The sequence below is a fragment of the Arachis hypogaea genome, chromosome 7 (genome assembly GCF_003086295.3).
Source record: "Arachis hypogaea cultivar Tifrunner chromosome 7, arahy.Tifrunner.gnm2.J5K5, whole genome shotgun sequence".
NCBI lineage: Eukaryota > Viridiplantae > Streptophyta > Magnoliopsida > Fabales > Fabaceae > Arachis > Arachis hypogaea.
In genome coordinates, this window is record NC_092042.1 from 49,673,650 (window position 1) to 49,691,373 (window position 17,724).

Here is a 17,724-nt window from a genome sequence, read left to right on the forward strand (position 1 = left end):
TGCTCATCAGTTCTTGGCTAAATTTTTGCAAATCTGTGACACTGTTAAGACCAATGGAGTTGATCCCGAGATCTACAGACTTATGCTTTTCCCTTTTTGCTGTAAGAGACAGAGCTAGTATATGGTTGAATTCTCAACCTAGAGATAGCCTGAACTCTTGGGAAAAGCTGGTCAATTCCTTTTTAGCTAAATTCTTTCCACCTCAAAAGATGAGTAAGCTTAGAGTGGAAGTTCAAACCTTCAAACAGAAGGAAGGTGAATTCCTCTATGAAGCTTGGGAAAGATACAAGCAATTGATCAGAAGGTGTCCTTCTGACATGCTTTCAGAATGGAGCATCATAGGTATCTTCTATGATGGTCTATCTGAGTTATCCAAGATGTCATTAGACCATTTTGCAGGTGGATCTATTCATCTGAAGAAAATGCCTGCAGAAGCTCAAGAACTCATTGAAATGGTTGCAAATAACCAGTTGATGTACACTTCTGAAAGAAATCTTGTGAACCATGGGACAATTCAGAAGAAGGGAGTTCTTGAGATTGATACTCTAAATGCCATATTGGCTCAGAACAAAATATTGACTCAGCAAGTCAATATGATTTCTCAGAATCTGACTAGATTGCAAGCTGCATCTGGCAGTGCTAAAGAAGCCTCCTCTGAAGGAGAAGCTTATGACCCTGAGAATCCTGCAATGGAAGAGGTGAATTACATGGGAGAACCCTATGGAAAGACCTACAATTCTTCATGGAGAAATCACCCAAATTTCTCATGGAAGGATCAACAGAAGCCTCAACAAGGCTTCAACAACAATAATGGTGGGAAAAATAGGTTTGGCAATAGCAAACCTTTCCCATCATCTTCTTAGCAATAGACAAAGGACTCTGAGCATAATCGTTCTGGCTTAGTAACCATAGTCTCTGATCTATCTAAGACCACACTAAGTTTCATGAATGAAACAAGATCCTCCATTAGAAATTTGGAAGCACAAGTGGGTCAGCTGAGTAAGAAGTTTATTGACACTCCTCCTAGTACTCTCCCAAGCAATACAGAAGAGAATCCCAAGAGAGAGTGCAAGGCCATAACCATGACCAACATGGCCGAACCTGGAGAGAGTGAGGAGGACGTGATTCCCAGTGAAAAAAACCTCATGAGATGTCCTCTGAACGAAAAGGAGTTCCCCTTTGAGGAACCAAGGGAATCTGAGGCTCATATAGAGACCATAGAGATTTCATTGAACCTACTTCTGCCATTCATGAGCTCTGAAGAATATTCTTCTTCTGAAGAGGATGAAGTTACTACTGAAGAGCAACTTGCTCAGTATCTAGGAGCAATCATGAAGCTGAATGTCAAATTATTTGGTAATGAGACTTGGGAGAATGAACCTCCATTTCTCATTAAAGAACTAAATGCCTTGGCTCAGCTAAAGATACCTCAAAAGAAATCGGACCCTAGAAGGTTCTTAATACTTTGCACCATTGGCACCATGACCTTTGAGAAGGCTCTGCGTGACCTGGGGTCAACTGTAAAACTCATGCCACTCTCTGTAATGGAGAAACTACAGATCTTTAAGGTACAAGCTACGAGAATCTCACTGGAGATGGCAGACAATTCAAGGAAACAGACTTATGGACTTGTAGAGGATGTCTTAGTGAAGGTTGAAGGCCTTTACATCCCTACTGACTTCATAATCCTGGACACTGGGAAGAATAAGGACAAATCTATCATCCTTGGCAGACCCTTCCTAGCCACAGCAAAAGCTGTGATTGATGTTGACAGAAGAGAGTTGGTCCTTCAAGTGAATGAGGACTACCTTTTCTTTAAGGCTCATAGATCTCCCTCTGCACACATGGAGAAGAAGCATGAAAAGCTTCTCTCAATACAGAGTCAAACAAAACCCCTACATTTGAACTCTAAGTTTCGTGTTGGGAGGCCCCAACCATGCTCTGAACATCTGTGAAGCTCCATGAGAGCTCACTGTCAAGCTATTGACATTAAAGAAGCACTTCTTGGGAGGTAACCCAATTTTTATTTATCTATGTCAAATTTCCATTGTTATTTTATGTTTTCTTTAGGTTGATGATCATGTGGAGTCACAAAAACAACCACAAAATCAAAGCAAAACTCAAAAACAACATTAAAAATAGCACACCCTGGAGGAGGAGCTTACTCGCGTTTAAACGCTAGTAAGGGTAGCAGAATGGGCGTTAAACGCCCAGTCTGGCACCATTCTGGGCGTTTAACACCAGAAAAGGGCACCAGACTGGCGTTTAACGCCAGAAAAGGGCACCAAGTTGGTGTTCAACGCCAGAAAGGGAAGAAAAGCTAACGTTAAACACCAAAAATGGGCAGCAACCTAGCGTTTAATCCCAGGATTGGCACTAGGAGGGAGTTTACACGCCAAAATGGTACAGAGATGAGAAATCCTTGACACCTCAGAATCTGTAGACCCCACAGGATACTCTCTCTCTTCTTCACACCTCTCCATACCACCCTTTCCCAAATACCCCTCACCAATCACCTCTATCTCTCTTCCCCATCACCCCTTCACCACTCACATCCACCCACTCTTCCCCAAAACCCCACCTAACCCACCTTTCAAATTCAAAAACTTTTCCTCCCAAACCCAACCCTAATACACGAACCCTACCCCTCTCTCTACCTCTATATAAACCCCTCATCCCTCCTTCATTTTCGCACATCATAAATACTTCTTTCCCCCCTTGGCCGAACCACTCACACCACTCCATCTCCTCCATTTTCTTCTTCTTCTCCTCCCTTCTTTCTTCTTTTGCTCGAGGACGAGCAAACATTTTAAGTTTGGTGTGGAAAAAGCGTTTGCTTTTTGTTTTTCCATAACCATTTATGGCACCTAAGGCCGGAGAAACCTCTAGAAAGAGGAAAGGGAAGGCAAAAGCTTCCACCTCCGAGTCATGGGAGATGGAGAGATTCATCTCAAAGGTCTATCAAGACCACTTCTATGAAGTTGTGGCCAAGAAGAAAGTAATCCCTGAGGTTTCTTTCATGCTTAAGAAGAATGAGTATCCGGAGATCCGACATGAGATCCGAAGAAGAGGTTGGGAAGTTCTCACCAACCCCATTCAACAAGTCGAAAAATCTTAATGGTTCAAGAGTTCTACGCTAATGTATGGATCACCAAGAACCATGATCAAAGTGTGAACCCGAACCCAAAGAATTGGCTTACAATGGTTCGGGGAAAATACTTAGATTTCAGTCTGGAAAATGTAAGGTTGGCATTCAACTTGCCTATGGTGCAAGGAGATGCACGCCCCTACACTAGAAGGGTCAACTTTGATCAAAGGTTGGACCAAGTCCTTATGGACATATGTGTAGAAGGAGCTCAGTGGAAAAGAGACTCCAAAGGCAAGCCGGTTCAATTGAGAATGTATGACCTTAAGCCCGTGGCTAGAGGATGGCTAGAGTTCATCCAACGCTCCATCATTCCTACTAGCAACCGATCTGAAGTGACTGTAGATCGGGCTATCATGATCCATAGCATCATGATTAGAGAGAAAGTGGAAGTTCATGAGATTATACCTCTAGAACTATACAAGGTTTCTGACAAACCTTCCACTTTAGCAAGGTTAGCCTTCCCTTATCTCATCTGTCACCTATGCAATTTAGCTGGAATTGTCATAGAGAAAGACATTCTCATTGAAGAGGACAAGCCCATCACTAAAAAGAGGATGGAGCAAATAAGAGAGCCCACTCATGGACCTCAACAAGAGCATGAGGAAGTCCCTCATTAAGAAATCCTTGAGATGCCTCAAGGGATGCAATTTCCTCCACACAACTATTGCGAGCAACTCAACACCTCTTTGGGAGATTTGAGAGCAACTAAGGATGGAGCACCAAGAGCACTCCATTATTCTCCATGAAATTAGAGAGCATCAAATAGCTATGAGGGAAGAGCAACAAAGGCAAGGAAGAGACATAGAGGAGCTCAGACGTTCCATTGGATCTTCAAGAGGAAGAACTAGCCGCCATCACTAAGGTGGACCTGTTCTTTGAATTCCTTGTTCTTATCTTTCTGTTTTTTTATTTTTATGCTTTATTTGTTATCCATGTTTGTGTCTTCATTACATGATCATTAGTGTCTAGTGTCTATGCCTTAAAGCTATGAATAATTCCATGAATCCTTCACCTCTCTTAAAAGAAAAATGTGCCTAATTACAAAAGAACAAGAAGTACTTGGATTTCAAATTTTATCTTGAAATTAGTTTAATTATTTTGATGTGGTGGCAATACCTTTTGTTTTCTGAATGAATGCTTGAATAGTGCATATTTTTTATAGTGAAGTTTATGAATGTTAAAATTGTTGGCTCTTGAAAGAATGATGAACAAAGAGAAATGTTATTGATAATCTGAAAAATCATGAAATTGATTCTTGAAGCAAGAAAATGCAGTGAAAAAGAAAAAAAAAAGGTAGCAAAAAAATAAAAGAGAGAAAGAAAGAAAAAGAAAAAGCAAGCAGAAAAAGCCAAATAGCCCTTTAAACCAAAAGGCAAGGGTAAAGAGGATCCAAGGCTTTGAGCATCAAATGGATAGGAGGGCCCAAAGGAATAAAATCCTGGCCTAAGCGGCTAAACCAAGCTATCCCTAACCATGTGCTTGTGGCATGAAGGTCCAAGTGAAGAACTTGAGACTGAGTGGTTAAAGTCGTGGTCCAAAGCAGAAAGAGTGAGCTTAAGAACTCTGGACACCTCTAACTGGAGACTTTAGCAAAGCTGAGTCACAATCTAAAAAGGTTCACTCATTTATGTGTCTGTGGCATTTATGTATCCGGTGGTAATACTGGAAAACAAAGTGCTTAGGGTCACGGCCAAGACTCATAAAGTAGCTGTGTTCAAGAATCAACGCACTGACCTAGGAGAATCAATAACACTATCTAAAATTCTGAGTTCCTAAAGATGGCAATCATTCTGAATTTCAAAGGATAAAGTGAGATGCCAAAACTGTTCAGAAGCAAAAAGCTACTAGCCCCGCTCATCTAATTGGGACTAAGTTTCATTGATATTTTGGAATTCATTGTATATTCTCTTTTTTTTATTCTATTTTCTTTTCATTTGCTTGGGACAAGCAACAATTTAAGTTTGGTATTGTGATGAGCGGATAATTTATATGCTTTTTGGCATTGTTTTTAGGTAGTTTTTAGTATGATTTAGTTAGTTTTTAGCATATAATTATTATGTTTTATGCAAAAATCACAATTTTGGGCTTTACTATGAGTTTGTGTATTTTTCTGTGATTTCAAGTATTTTCTGGCTGAAATTGAGGGACCTGAGCAAAAATCTGATTCAAAGGCTGAAAAAGGACTGCAGATGCTGTTGGAGTCTGACCTCCCTACACTCGAAGTGGATTTTCTGGAGCTAAAGAAGCCCAATTGGCGCACTCTCAATTGTGCTAGAAAGTAGATATCTTGGGCTTTCCAGCAATGTATATAGTCCATACTTTGCTCCATATTTGATGGCCCAAACTGGCATTCCAATTCAGCATAAAAATTCTGGCGTAAAACGCCCAAACTGGCATAAAAGCTGGAGTTAAACACCCAAACTGGCACCAGAACTGGTGTTTAACTCCAAGAGAAGCCTATGCACGTGAAAGCTTCAATGCTCAGCCAAAGCACACACCAAGTGGGCCCCGGAAGTGGATTTCTGCACCATTTACTTATTTCGGTAAACCCTAGGTTACCAGTTCTCTATAAATAGGACCTTTTACTATTGTATTTTCATTCTTTTGATCATCTTTTAATCTTTTGATCACTTTTGGGAGGCTGGCCATTCGACCATGCCTAGACCTTGTTCTTATGTATTTTCAACGGTGGAGTTTCTACACACCATAGATTAAGGTGTGGAGCTCTGCTGTTCCTCATGAATCAATGCAATTACTACTGTTTTCTATTCAATTCAAGCTTATTCTTGTTCTAAGATATCCACTCGTACTTTAACCTAGTGGATGTGATGATCTGTGACACTCATCATTATCCTCCCTTATGAACGCGTGACTGACAACCACCTCCATTCTATCTGCGAGAGCTTGAGAGTGTATCTCTTGGCCTCCTAGTTCATGACGCATGGTTGCCTCTCCTGACAACAGAGCTTCCATTCCGTGCTATCAGAGTCTTCGTGGTATAAGCTAAAATCACATGGGTAGTGATGAGCGGATAATTTATACGCTTTTTGGCATTGTTTTTAGTATGTTTTTAGTATGTTTTAGTTAGTTTTTATTATATTTTTATTAGCTTTTAGTTAAAATTCACTTTTCTGGACTTTACTAGGAGTTTGTGTATTTTTTTGTGATTTCAGGTATTTTCTGGCTGAAATTGAGGGACCTGAGCAAAAATCTGATTCAGAGGCTGAAAAGGCCTGTAGATGCTGTTGGATTCTGACCTCCCTGCACTCGAAGTGGCTTTTCTGGAGCTATAGAAGCCCAATTGGCGCGTTCTCAACGGCGTTGGAAAGTAGACATCCTGGGCTTTCCAGCAATGTATAATAGTCCATACTTTGCCCGAGATTTGATGGCCCAAACTGGCGTTCCAAATCAGATCAAAACTGCCCGGCGTTAAACGCCAGAACTGGCACAAGAATGGGAGTTAAAGGCCCAAACTGGCACAAAAGCTGGCGTTTAACTCCAAGAAAAGTCTCTACAGATGAAAGCTTCAATGCTCAGCCCAAGCACACACTATGTGGGCCCGGAAGTGGATTTTTATGTAATTTACTCATTTCTGTAAACCCTAGGCTACTAGTTCTCTACAAATAGGACCTTTTGCTATTGCATTTTCATCTTTGGATGTCTAGTTCTTAGATCAAATCTTGGTTCTTCTGGTTCCCTCACTGGGGACAAAGCTAATGATCACTATTATCACTTATGTATTTTCAACGGTGGAGTTTCTACACACCATAGATTAAGGTGTGGAGCTCTGCTGTACCTCGAGTATTAATGCAATTACTATTGTTCTTCTATTCAATTCAACTTATTCTTGTTCTAAGATATTCATTTGCACCCAAGAACATGATGAATGTGATGATTATGTGACACTCATCATCATTCTCACTTATGAACGAGTGCCTGACAACCACTTCTGTTCTACAAGCAAACAAGGCTTGAATGTTTATCTCTTGGATCCCTTAATCGGAATCTTCGTGGTATAAGCTAGAATTGATGGCGGCATTCAAGAGAATCTGGAAGTTCTAAACCTTGTCTGTGGTATTCTGAGTAGGATTCAATGATTGAATGACTGTGACGAGCTTCAAACTCCTGAAGGCTGGGCGTTAGTGACAGACGCAAAAGAATCAATGGATTCTATTCCAACCTGATTGAGAACCGACAGATGATTAGCCGTGCCGTGACAGGGTGCGTTGAACATTTTCACTGAGAGGACGGGATTGTAGCCACTGACAACGGTGATGCCCAACATATAGCTTGCCATGGAAAGGAGTAAGAAGGATTGGATGAAGACAGTAGGAAAGCAGAGAGACGGAAGGGACAAAGCATCTCCATACGCTTATCTGAAGTTCTCACCAATGAATTACATAAGTATCTCTATCTTTATGCTTTATTCGTATATCATCCATAACCATTTGAATCTGCCTGACTAAGATTTACAAGGTGACCATAGCTTGCTTCATACCAACAATCTCCGTGGGATCGACCCTTACTCGCGTAAGGTTTATTACTTGGACGACCCAGTGCACTTGCTGGTTAGTTGTGCGAAGTTGTGATAAAGAGTTGAGATTGCAATTGAGCGTACCATGTTGATGGCGCTATTGATGATCACAATTTCGTGCACCATGTTTTTGGTGCCGTTGCTGGAGTTTGTTGAGTTTGGACAACTGACGGTTCATCTTGTTGCTTAGATTAGGTATTTTTCTTCAGAGTTCTTAAGAATGAATTCTAGTGTTTCAAGGTGATGTTCTTATCATCACCAACGCTAATTGATTCTCATCAATTTAGCTCTTGAATGCAATGTCCTGCTGAAGCTTGGCTAGCCATGTCTAATTCCTTTAGACTGAAGCTTTAGACTAACATTGCATGATTCCTGGAATTCTCATTAAGAATTTTGATATCTTCATTTTATTTTCCACTTAATTTTCGAAAAATCCAAAAAAATTACAAAAGCATAAAAATAAAAAAATATTTTATGTTTCTTGTTGAGTCTAGTGTCTCATTTTAAGTTTGGTGTCAATTGCATGTTTCTATTCTTCTTGCATTCATGCATGTGTCTTCATTAATCTTCAAGTTGTTCTTGATGATTTCCTTGTTCTGATCTTTAAATTCTCTTGTCTTGAGTGTTTTGTTGTTTTTCATATGCATTCTCATTTTGTTAGTGTCAATGGTATACAAACTGCTAAGTTTGGTGTCTTGCATGCATTGTTATTTGATTTTAGTTACATTTTGATTATTCCTCATTATTAAAAATCCAAAAAAATTTTTAATTTGTGTCTTTTCAAGTCAAAAATACAGAGAATTGAAGATTCAGAACATACAGCAGAGGAATTACACAGAAAAAGTCTGGGCGTTCAAAACGCCTAGTGAAGAAGGAAAACTGGCGTTTAACCCCAAAAGGGTAGTGTTTTGGGCGTTAAACGCCAGAATGGATACCATTCTGGGCGTTTAACGCCAGGATGGCACAAGAGGGAAGATTCTGTATTTAATTCGAATTTTTTTCAGGTTTTCAAAATTTTTCAAAATCAAATCTTTTCAATCATATGTTTTCAAAATCAATTTCTTTCCATTTTCAAAAATACTTGCTAACAATTAATGATTTGATTCAACAATTCAAGTATATTGCCTTTTCTGTTGAGAAAGATTTAATGTTTGAATCATATCTTTTCTTGTTAGCCAAGTCATTAATTTTCAAAATCAAATCTTTTTAAATTGTTTTTCAAATCATATCTTCTCAATCACATCTTTTTAAAAACCATAACTTTTAAATCATATCTTTTTAATCACATCTTTTTCAAAATAGTTTTCAATCATATCTTTTTACTTTCTAATTTCAAAATCTTTTTCAAAAATCACTTGATTTCTTTTCCACTCTTAGTTTTCGAAAATCAATTAGTGTTTTTCAAAATGATTTTAAAATCTTTTACTTAATTTTCGAAAATTTCTTCCCCTCTTCTCACATCCTTCTATTTATTGACTAACACTACTCCTCAATGCACAATTCGAACTCCATCCTTCCTTGATAAGTTCAAATTTTCTACCTCTTCCTTCCATTTTTCTTTTCCTCTGACACCACAAGGAATCTCTATACTGTGACATAGAGGATTCCATATTTTCTTGTTTTTTTCTCTTTCATATGAGCAGGAGCAAAGACAAAAGCATTCTTGTTGAGGCTGATCCTGAACCCGAAAGGACCTTGAAGCGAAAGCTAAGAGAAGCTAAGGCACAACTCTCTGTAGAGGACCTAACAGAAATCTTCAAACAAGAAGAACCCATGGCAGCCGAAAATAACAACAATGCCAACAATGCAAGGAAGGTGCTGGGTGACTTTACCGCACCTACTCCCGACTTCTATGGGAGAAGCATCTCTATCCCTGCCATTGGAGCAAACAACTTTGAGCTTAAGCCTCAATTAGTTTCTCTAATGCAACAGAATTGAAAGTTCCATGGACTTCCATTGGAAGATCCTCATCAGTTTTTAGCTGAGTTCTTGAAAATCTGTGACACTGTCAAGACTAATGGGGTTGACCCTGAGGTCTACAGACTTATGCTATTCCCTTTTGCTGTAAGAGACAGAGCTAGGATATGGTTGGACTCACAACCTAAAGAAAGCCTGAACTCTTGGGAAAAGCTAGTCAATGCCTTCTTGGAAAAGTTCTTTCCACCTCAAAAATTGAGTAAGCTTAGAGTGAAAGTCCAAACCTTCAGACAGAAGGAAGGTGAATCCCTCTATGAAGCTTGGGAAAGATACAAACAATTGATCAGAAAGTGCCCTTTTGACATGCTTTCTGAATGGAGCATCATAGGTATCTTCTATGATGGTCTGTCTGAACTGTCCAAGATGTCTTTGGATAGTTCTGCTGGAGGATCTATTCATCTGAAGAAGACGCCTGCAGAAGCTCAAGAACTAATTGAAATAGTTGCAAATAACCAATTCATGTACAAGGAATCCTGTGAACAATGGGACAAATCAGAAGAAAGGAATTCTTGAGATTGATACTCTGAATGCCATATTGGCTCAGAACAAAATATTGACTCAACAAGTCAATATAATTTCTCAAAGTCTGTCTGGAATGCAAGCTGCACTAGGCAGTACTAAGGACGCTTCATCTGAAGAAGAAGCTTATGATCCTGAGAATCCTTCAATAGAAGAGGTGAATTACATGGGAGAATCCTATGGAAACACCTATAATCCTTCATGGAGGAATCATCCAAACCTCTCATGGAAGGATCAACAGAGACCTTAACAAGGTTTCAACAACAATAATGGTGGAAGAAACAGGTTTAGCAATGGCAAGCCTTTTCCATCATCTTCTTAGCAACAGACAGAGAATTCTAAGCAGAGCCACTCTGACTTAGCAACCATGGTCTATGATCTAATCAAAACCACTCAAAGTCTCATGACTGAAACAAGGTCCTCCATTAGAAACTTGGAGGCACGAGTGGGACAGCTGAGCAAGAAAATTACTGAACTCCCTCATAGTACTCTTCCAAGCAATACAGAAGAGAATCCAAAAGGAGAATGCAAGGCCATTAACATGCCCCACATGGCCGAACTTGGAGAGGAGGAAGAGGCAGAGATCGCCACTGAGGAAGACCTCAATGGACGTCCACTGGCCTCCAATGAGTTCCCTAATGAGGAACAATGGGAATCTGAGGCTCACACAGAGACCATAGAGATTCCATTGGATTTACTTCTGCCATTCATGAGCTCTGATGAGTATTCTTCCTCTGAAGAGGATGAGTATGTCACTGAAGAGCAAGTTGCTAAATACCTTGGAGCAATCATGAAGCTAAATGACAAGTTATTTGGTAATGAGACTTGGGAGGATGAACCCCCTTTGCTCACCAAAGAATTGGATGACTTGTCTAGGCAGAAATTACCTCAAAAGAGACAAGATCCTGGGAAGTTCTCAATACCTTGTGCCATAGGCACCATGACCTTCAAGAAGGCTCTGTGTGACCTAGGGTCAAGTATAAACTTCATGCCTCTCTCTGTAATGGAGAAGCTTGGGATCTTTGAGGTACAAGCTGCAAGAATCTCACTAGAGATGGCAGACAATTCAAGAAAACAAGCTTATGGGCTTGTAGAGGATGTTCTGGTAAAGATTGAAGACCATTACATCCCTACTGATTTCATAGTCCTAGAAACTGGGAAGTGCATGGATGAATCCATCATCCTTGGCAGACCCTTTCTAGCCACAGCAAAGGCTGTGATTGATGTGGACAGAGGAGAATTGATCATTCAAGTGAATGAAGAATCCTTTGTGTTTAAGGCTCAAGGATATCCCTCTGTCACCATGGAGAGGAAGCATGAAGAGCTTCTCTCAAAACAGAGTCAAACAGAGCCCCCACAGTCAAACTCTAAGTTTGGTGTTGGGAGGCCACAACCAAATTCTAAGTTTGGTGTTGAACCCCCACATTCAAACTCTAAGTTTGGTGTTGGGAGGTTCCAACATTGCTCTGAGTATCTGTGAGGCTCCATGAGAGCCCACTGTCAAGCTACTGACATTAAAGAAGCGCTTGTTGGGAGGCAACCCAATGTTATATTTATCTATTTTCCTTTGTTATTTTATGTTTTCTGTAGGTTGATGATCATGAGAAGTCACAAAATCAGTTGAAAAAGCAAAAACAGAATGAAAAATAGAAAGAAAAACAGCACACCCTGGAGGAAGACCTTGCTGGCGTTTAAACGCCAGTAAGGGCAGCAAATGGGCGTTTAATGCCCAGTCTGGCACCATTCTGGGCGTTTAACACCAGAAAGGGGCACCAGACTGGCGTTAAACACCAGGAAAGGGCAACAAGCTGGCGTTAAATGCCAGAAATGGGCACCAGCCCGGCGTTTAATGCCAGAATTGGCATAGAGAGCATTTTTGCTCGCCACTTGGTGCAGGGATGAATTTTCCTTGACACCTCAGGATCTGTGGACCCCACAGGATCCCTCCTACCCCACCACCCTCTCTCTTCTTCTTCACCCATTCACCAATCACCTCAACACCTCTTCCCCAAAACCCCCTCACCTATTAAATCCCATCTTTCTCTTCACCACTCACATCCATTCTTCATAAAACTCCACCAACCTCACCATTCAAATTCAAACCACTTTCCCTCCCAAACCCACCCTCACATAGCCGAACCTTACCACTCTCTCCACTCCTATATAAACCCATCTTTACCACCTCCTTTTCACACAACCTAAACACTACTTCTCTCCCTTTGGCCAAACCACAAAGCCATCTCCATCTCCTCTATTTCTTCTTCTTCTACTCTCTTCTTTCTTCTTTTGCTTGAGGACGAGCAAACCTTTTAAGTTTGGTGTGGTAAAAGCATTGCTTTTTGTTTTTCCATAACCATTTATGGCATCCAAGGCCGGAGAATCCTCTAGAAAGAGGAAAGGGAAGGCAAAAGCTTCCACCTCCGAGTCATGGGAGATGGAGAGATTCATCTCAAGGGTGCATCAAGACCACTTCTATGAAGTTGTGGCCATGAAGAAGGTGATCCCCGAGGTCCCTTTCAAACTCAAAAAGAGTGAATATCCGAGATCTGACATGAGATCCGAAGAAGAGGTTGGGAAGTTCTTACCAACCCCATTCAACAAGTCGGAATCTTAATAGTTCAAGAGTTCTATGCCAATGCATGGATCACCAAGAACCATGATCAAAGTGTGAACCTGGACCCAAAGAATTGGCTTACAATGGTTCGGGGGAAATACCTAGATTTTAGTCCGGAAAATGTAAGGTTGGCATTCAACTTGCCCATGATGCTAGGAGATGAACACCCTTACACTAGAAGGGTCAACTTTGATCAAAGGTTGGACCAAGTCCTTATAGACATTTGTGAAGACGGCGCTCAATGGAAGAGAGATTCAAGATGGAAGCCGGTTCAACTAAGAAGGCATGACCTCAAGCCCGTGGCTAGGGGATGGTTGGAGTTTATCCAACGCTCAATCATTCCCACTAGCAACCGGTCCGAAGTTACTATAGACTGGGCCATCATGATTCATAGCATCATGATTGGAGAAGAAGTAGAAGTTCATGAGGTTATAGCCCAAGAACTTTATAAGGTGGCGGACAAGTCCTCTACCTTGGCAAGGTTAGCCTTTCCTCATCTCATTTGTCACCTCTGTTATTCAGTTGGAGTTGACATAGAGGGAGACATCCTCATTGATGAGGACAAGCCCATCACTAAGAAAAGGATGGAGCAAACAAGAGATCCCACTCATCATGAAATCCCTGAGATGCCTCAAGGGATGCACTTTCCTCCACAAAACTATTGGGAGCAAATCAACACCTCCCTAGGAGAATTGAGTTCCAACATGGGACAACTAAGGGTGGAGCACCAAGAACATTCCATCCTCCTCCATGAAATTAGAGAAGATCAAAGAATCATGAGAGAGGAGCAACAAAGGCAAGGATGAGACATTGAGGAGCTCAAGCACTCCATAAGATCTTCAAGAGGAAGAACAAGCCGCCATCACTAAGGTGGATGATAAACCCCATTTTGAGGGTTTATCTTGTGTTGATTTCAGGGGTTTTATCAATGATTCCACACACTTTCTATATGAAAATACAAGATTTTGTGTTCCTTTCCTAGTTTTGCCCCATGGATGAAAACATGCTTATTTTGCACTAAAATAGATACATTTCTAATCTTCTCCTGATGCCATTCGATGCCGTGACTTGTGTGTTAAGTGGTTTCAGAATATAGGGCAGGGATGGACCGGAAGAGAGAAGGAGGACGGGTGCAAAGGAAGGGAGCACGAGAATTAAGCCTTGGAAACCTCAGCATGGGCGCGTGCGTGCACTTGACGCGTCCGCGTGGATAGAGCAACTAGAGGTCGAAGCCATGAGCCGGCTTGCGTAGCGGCTAAGCCATGATTTTCATCGGCGCGCACGCGTACATCACGCCTCCGCACACAGTACAAGATGTCTCGGTGGCGTGCGCGTACTTTGCGAGTGCGCGCCGATGTTCGAATATGATTTTTTTAAGGAGCCACGTGACTTAGGCGTGGAGTTAGTTGGGAATCCCATTTTTAGGGAATGCCTTGGCGGGAAAAGCTTAAGAGGACCAAAGGAGCAAGGGTTAAGGACTCTTAGTTCATTTTTCTAGATTTTAGATATTTTGGGGGATAGTTAGTTACACTCTTGGAGGAGGAGAGAGAGATCTCAAGCTTTCACTAGGGTTCTTCTTCATCCAATTTCTGAAGTTTCAATTACTCTTTGGTGAGATCCATTGCAATTCTCACTTTATTTTGTTCATGTCATAGATTTTCTTCTCCAATTTCAAGTAGTAGTTGTAATTGCTAAATTCTCTTAGATCTAGAATTCAATTTTGTGGTTTTGGATTTCATCAATACTTTGAGAATTTGATCCTCATTGTTGCTTTTTGATACTTGTTGTTAGTTCCTTGTGTTGCAATACTTTTAATTCTACTTTTCTTCTCATTTTACTATGACTTTCTTTCTTGCTCATCAAATGTTTGATAAAATGTCAACACTAGTTATGGAGTAGAAATTTCTCACTTGGCATAGGGTTGGGCCATTAGAAGAAGTTGAATAGTTGTGTCAATTGTTGATTTGGAATTAGGGATTGCCAATTGACTTGGAGTGCACTAAAGCTAGATTCCCATGAGGTGAAGCTAGGACTTGTGACTCAAGTTGATTATTTTCGTTTGACTTTCCTCTATACCTAGAGGATAACTAAATGAGGCAAGGCCTAATTTTTATCATCATTAAAAGAACTATAAGGATATAAATTCTAATGTCAACCCTAAGCCAAGTCTTTTAATGATTGATTGTTTATTTCCTACTACTTTGCTAAAACTTTCAAAGAATCCTAACAAGGCTTTCTAATCAATAAGATGCACACTTTGGCAATTCCAAGGGAGGACGACTCGGGAGACTAGTACTCTCGGATATAGATTGTAGGATTGTTTGGTACGAAATTTAAGTGTCGATTAGACTATAATCACGATCATATTCATCTTTGAATTCTAAATCGGCATGCTAAATTTCGTTTATCAAAATGGCGCCGTTGCCGGGGATTTGCTTAGTGTGCCATGTTATTGTTTGGATTGAATGTGTATATATGTACATAGTTGCATTTCATTGTAATTTGTTCAAGTGACTAACCCCTCATCGTTACCATGAATCTCACTTCCCCTTCATTGCATGACGCGTTCACAACCAAATCTGAGCTTAGTCCCTCTTGATCCGGAAATAGAACGAACTTTGTTTCATATTATACAAGCTCGGAGGCGGCTAAAGTTTGGGAAAGGTGAAGAGGTCTTTACCACCTCAACCACCTCACTAAAAGTGAACATTGAACCGTCACACAAAGAAGGCATTAGTCATACTTCCATCAATATCACTAACAATTTTTCTTTCATTTTAGGTACTAACACCATGGATGCTCCGAGGAGGGTTACTATTAAGGAAGCGGGTGCACCGGATTATGTCCTTCAACCCCTTCATGTAACTCATCCTAACTTGAATGCAAACTTTGAATTGAAGACCGCTTTGATCAACCTCCTACCTAAGTTTCATGGGCTTCCTGCACAAGACCCTATTCGACATTTCAAGGACTTTCATCGTATATGCTCAACCACTAGACGGGAAGGATCCGATGAAGTTGCTATATGGTTGTTTGCTTTCCCTTTCTCTCTTGAGGACAAGGCTAAAGAATGGTTCTACACTCTATCTAGTGAAGTCACCTCCGATTGGGACTTACTTAGAAGAGGATTCTTGGATAAATTCTTGCCCCCGGAAAAGATGGATAGGCTAAGGAAGGAAATGTCTTGTATTGTGCAAGGTGAAACGGAACCGCTATACGAGTATTGGGAACGGTTTCGTAAGCTACTAGACGCATGCCCTAATCACATGCTTGATACTCAAGTATTGCTTGGATACATATGTCAAGGGATGCGAGAACAAGATAGAACTCTCTTGGACACCTCTAGCAATGGTTCTTTGTCCAAATATAAAACAGCGGAGGAGGCATGGCAACTTATCATTGACTTAGCCGAATCCAATCAACATATGAGATGAAGAATCAACCGCCCTAGGACCGTGAATGAGGTATCAACAAGTAGTGAAACCACCGCTCTAACTCAATCCTTGAACGAGATGATATCCATCTTAAGGCAACTTCAATTGAACCAACAACAACCACAACCACCTCAATCATACCAACAACACCCTCCACCACCTCAACAACACAACCAACAATTGGTTCCTCAAAAAGTATGTGGCATTTGTTCTTGCTACTCCCACTACACGGATGAGTGCCCAAGCCTTCAAGAAGATAACACCTTCGCGGCTACCCATAATTTCTATGACCGCCCCAATCAAGGGTACTACCAAGGCGGTAATCCTAACCAAGGGAACCCTTATCAAGGAGGAGGCTACAACCAAGGGAATGGATACCACAATCAAAATTGGAGAGACAATCACCAACAAGGAAATAGGGACAACAACAACAACGGAGGAGGTCAAAGATGGAACAACAACTCACAAAATTTCTCACAAAACCGGCCACCATACAACCAACAAAATCAACCATACAACCAACAAAACCCACAAAGAAACTACCAAACATACCAACCACCACATCAAAGACCACCACCCAACCAATCACAAGCTCCTCAACTCACATATGCAACCACCCCCTCCAACCAAGACGAAACACTCCGGACCATTATCCAAGGCCAAAAGGAACTACAAAACACACTTGCTTCCGGCCTCACCGGCCTCACCTCTACACTACAAGCTCTTCTCGCACGCATGGATACACCATCAAACCCCACTCCTCAACCCCCAATCCAAAGTGTCATCCCCTCTCAACCCCAACCAAATCCAAAGGGGGGCATCAATGCCATCACCCTTAGATCCGGAACACAATTAAAAGAGAAGGAAGCAAAGGACTCAAATCCTATCACAACCGCCCAAGAGGAAGAGAGAATAGATATAGAAGAGGTAGTGGAAGAGGAGACACCACAATCTATAATTGAGGATGAAGCTCAACCAACAAAGGAGACCCCCAAGGCCAAGAGAACCTTGGAAGAAGAAATTGCTCAACCACTCCCATTCCCATCACTTGCAAAGAAAGCTAGAAAGCGCATAGAACTCGACCCCAAAATGGTAGAAATGTTCAAGAAAGTCGAGGTAACCATCCCCCTCTTTGATGCTATCCATCAAGTTCCAAGATATGCAAAATTCCTCAAAGATCCATGCATGAACAAGGATAGAATTCTTGAATTGGAAACCATCCCATTGGGGAGTTCTATTTCCGCTTGAATGGGAGCATTACCCGAGAAGTGTGATGATCCGGGCCCATGTATGGTCACTTGCACCGTTAATGGAGTTCAATTTATAGATTGTATGTGCGACCTCGGAGCATATGTTAGCATCATGCCGCTCTCCGTCTACTGGATATTGAAGTTGCCACCACTAAAAAGGTCGACGGCAAGATTTGTCCTAGCGGATAAAAGCATAATAACCGTGACGGGTGTTGCGGAAGATGTATTGGTGAATATAAAAGGGTTGG

The 17,724-nt window shown here is 41.1% G+C and overlaps 2 non-coding genes across 2 annotated transcripts; both read right to left on the minus strand.

The window, feature by feature from the left end:
• Positions 1-215: 215 nt before the first annotated feature.
• On the minus strand, positions 216-323 carry LOC112704441 (small nucleolar RNA R71). Its single transcript, XR_003155066.1, has one exon. It is a non-coding gene; the product is annotated as a small nucleolar RNA R71 (small nucleolar RNA).
• Positions 324-9,860: 9,537 nt separating this feature from the next.
• LOC112704553 (small nucleolar RNA R71) lies at positions 9,861-9,968 on the minus strand. Its single transcript, XR_003155173.1, has one exon. It is a non-coding gene; the product is annotated as a small nucleolar RNA R71 (small nucleolar RNA).
• Positions 9,969-17,724: the final 7,756 nt, after the last annotated feature.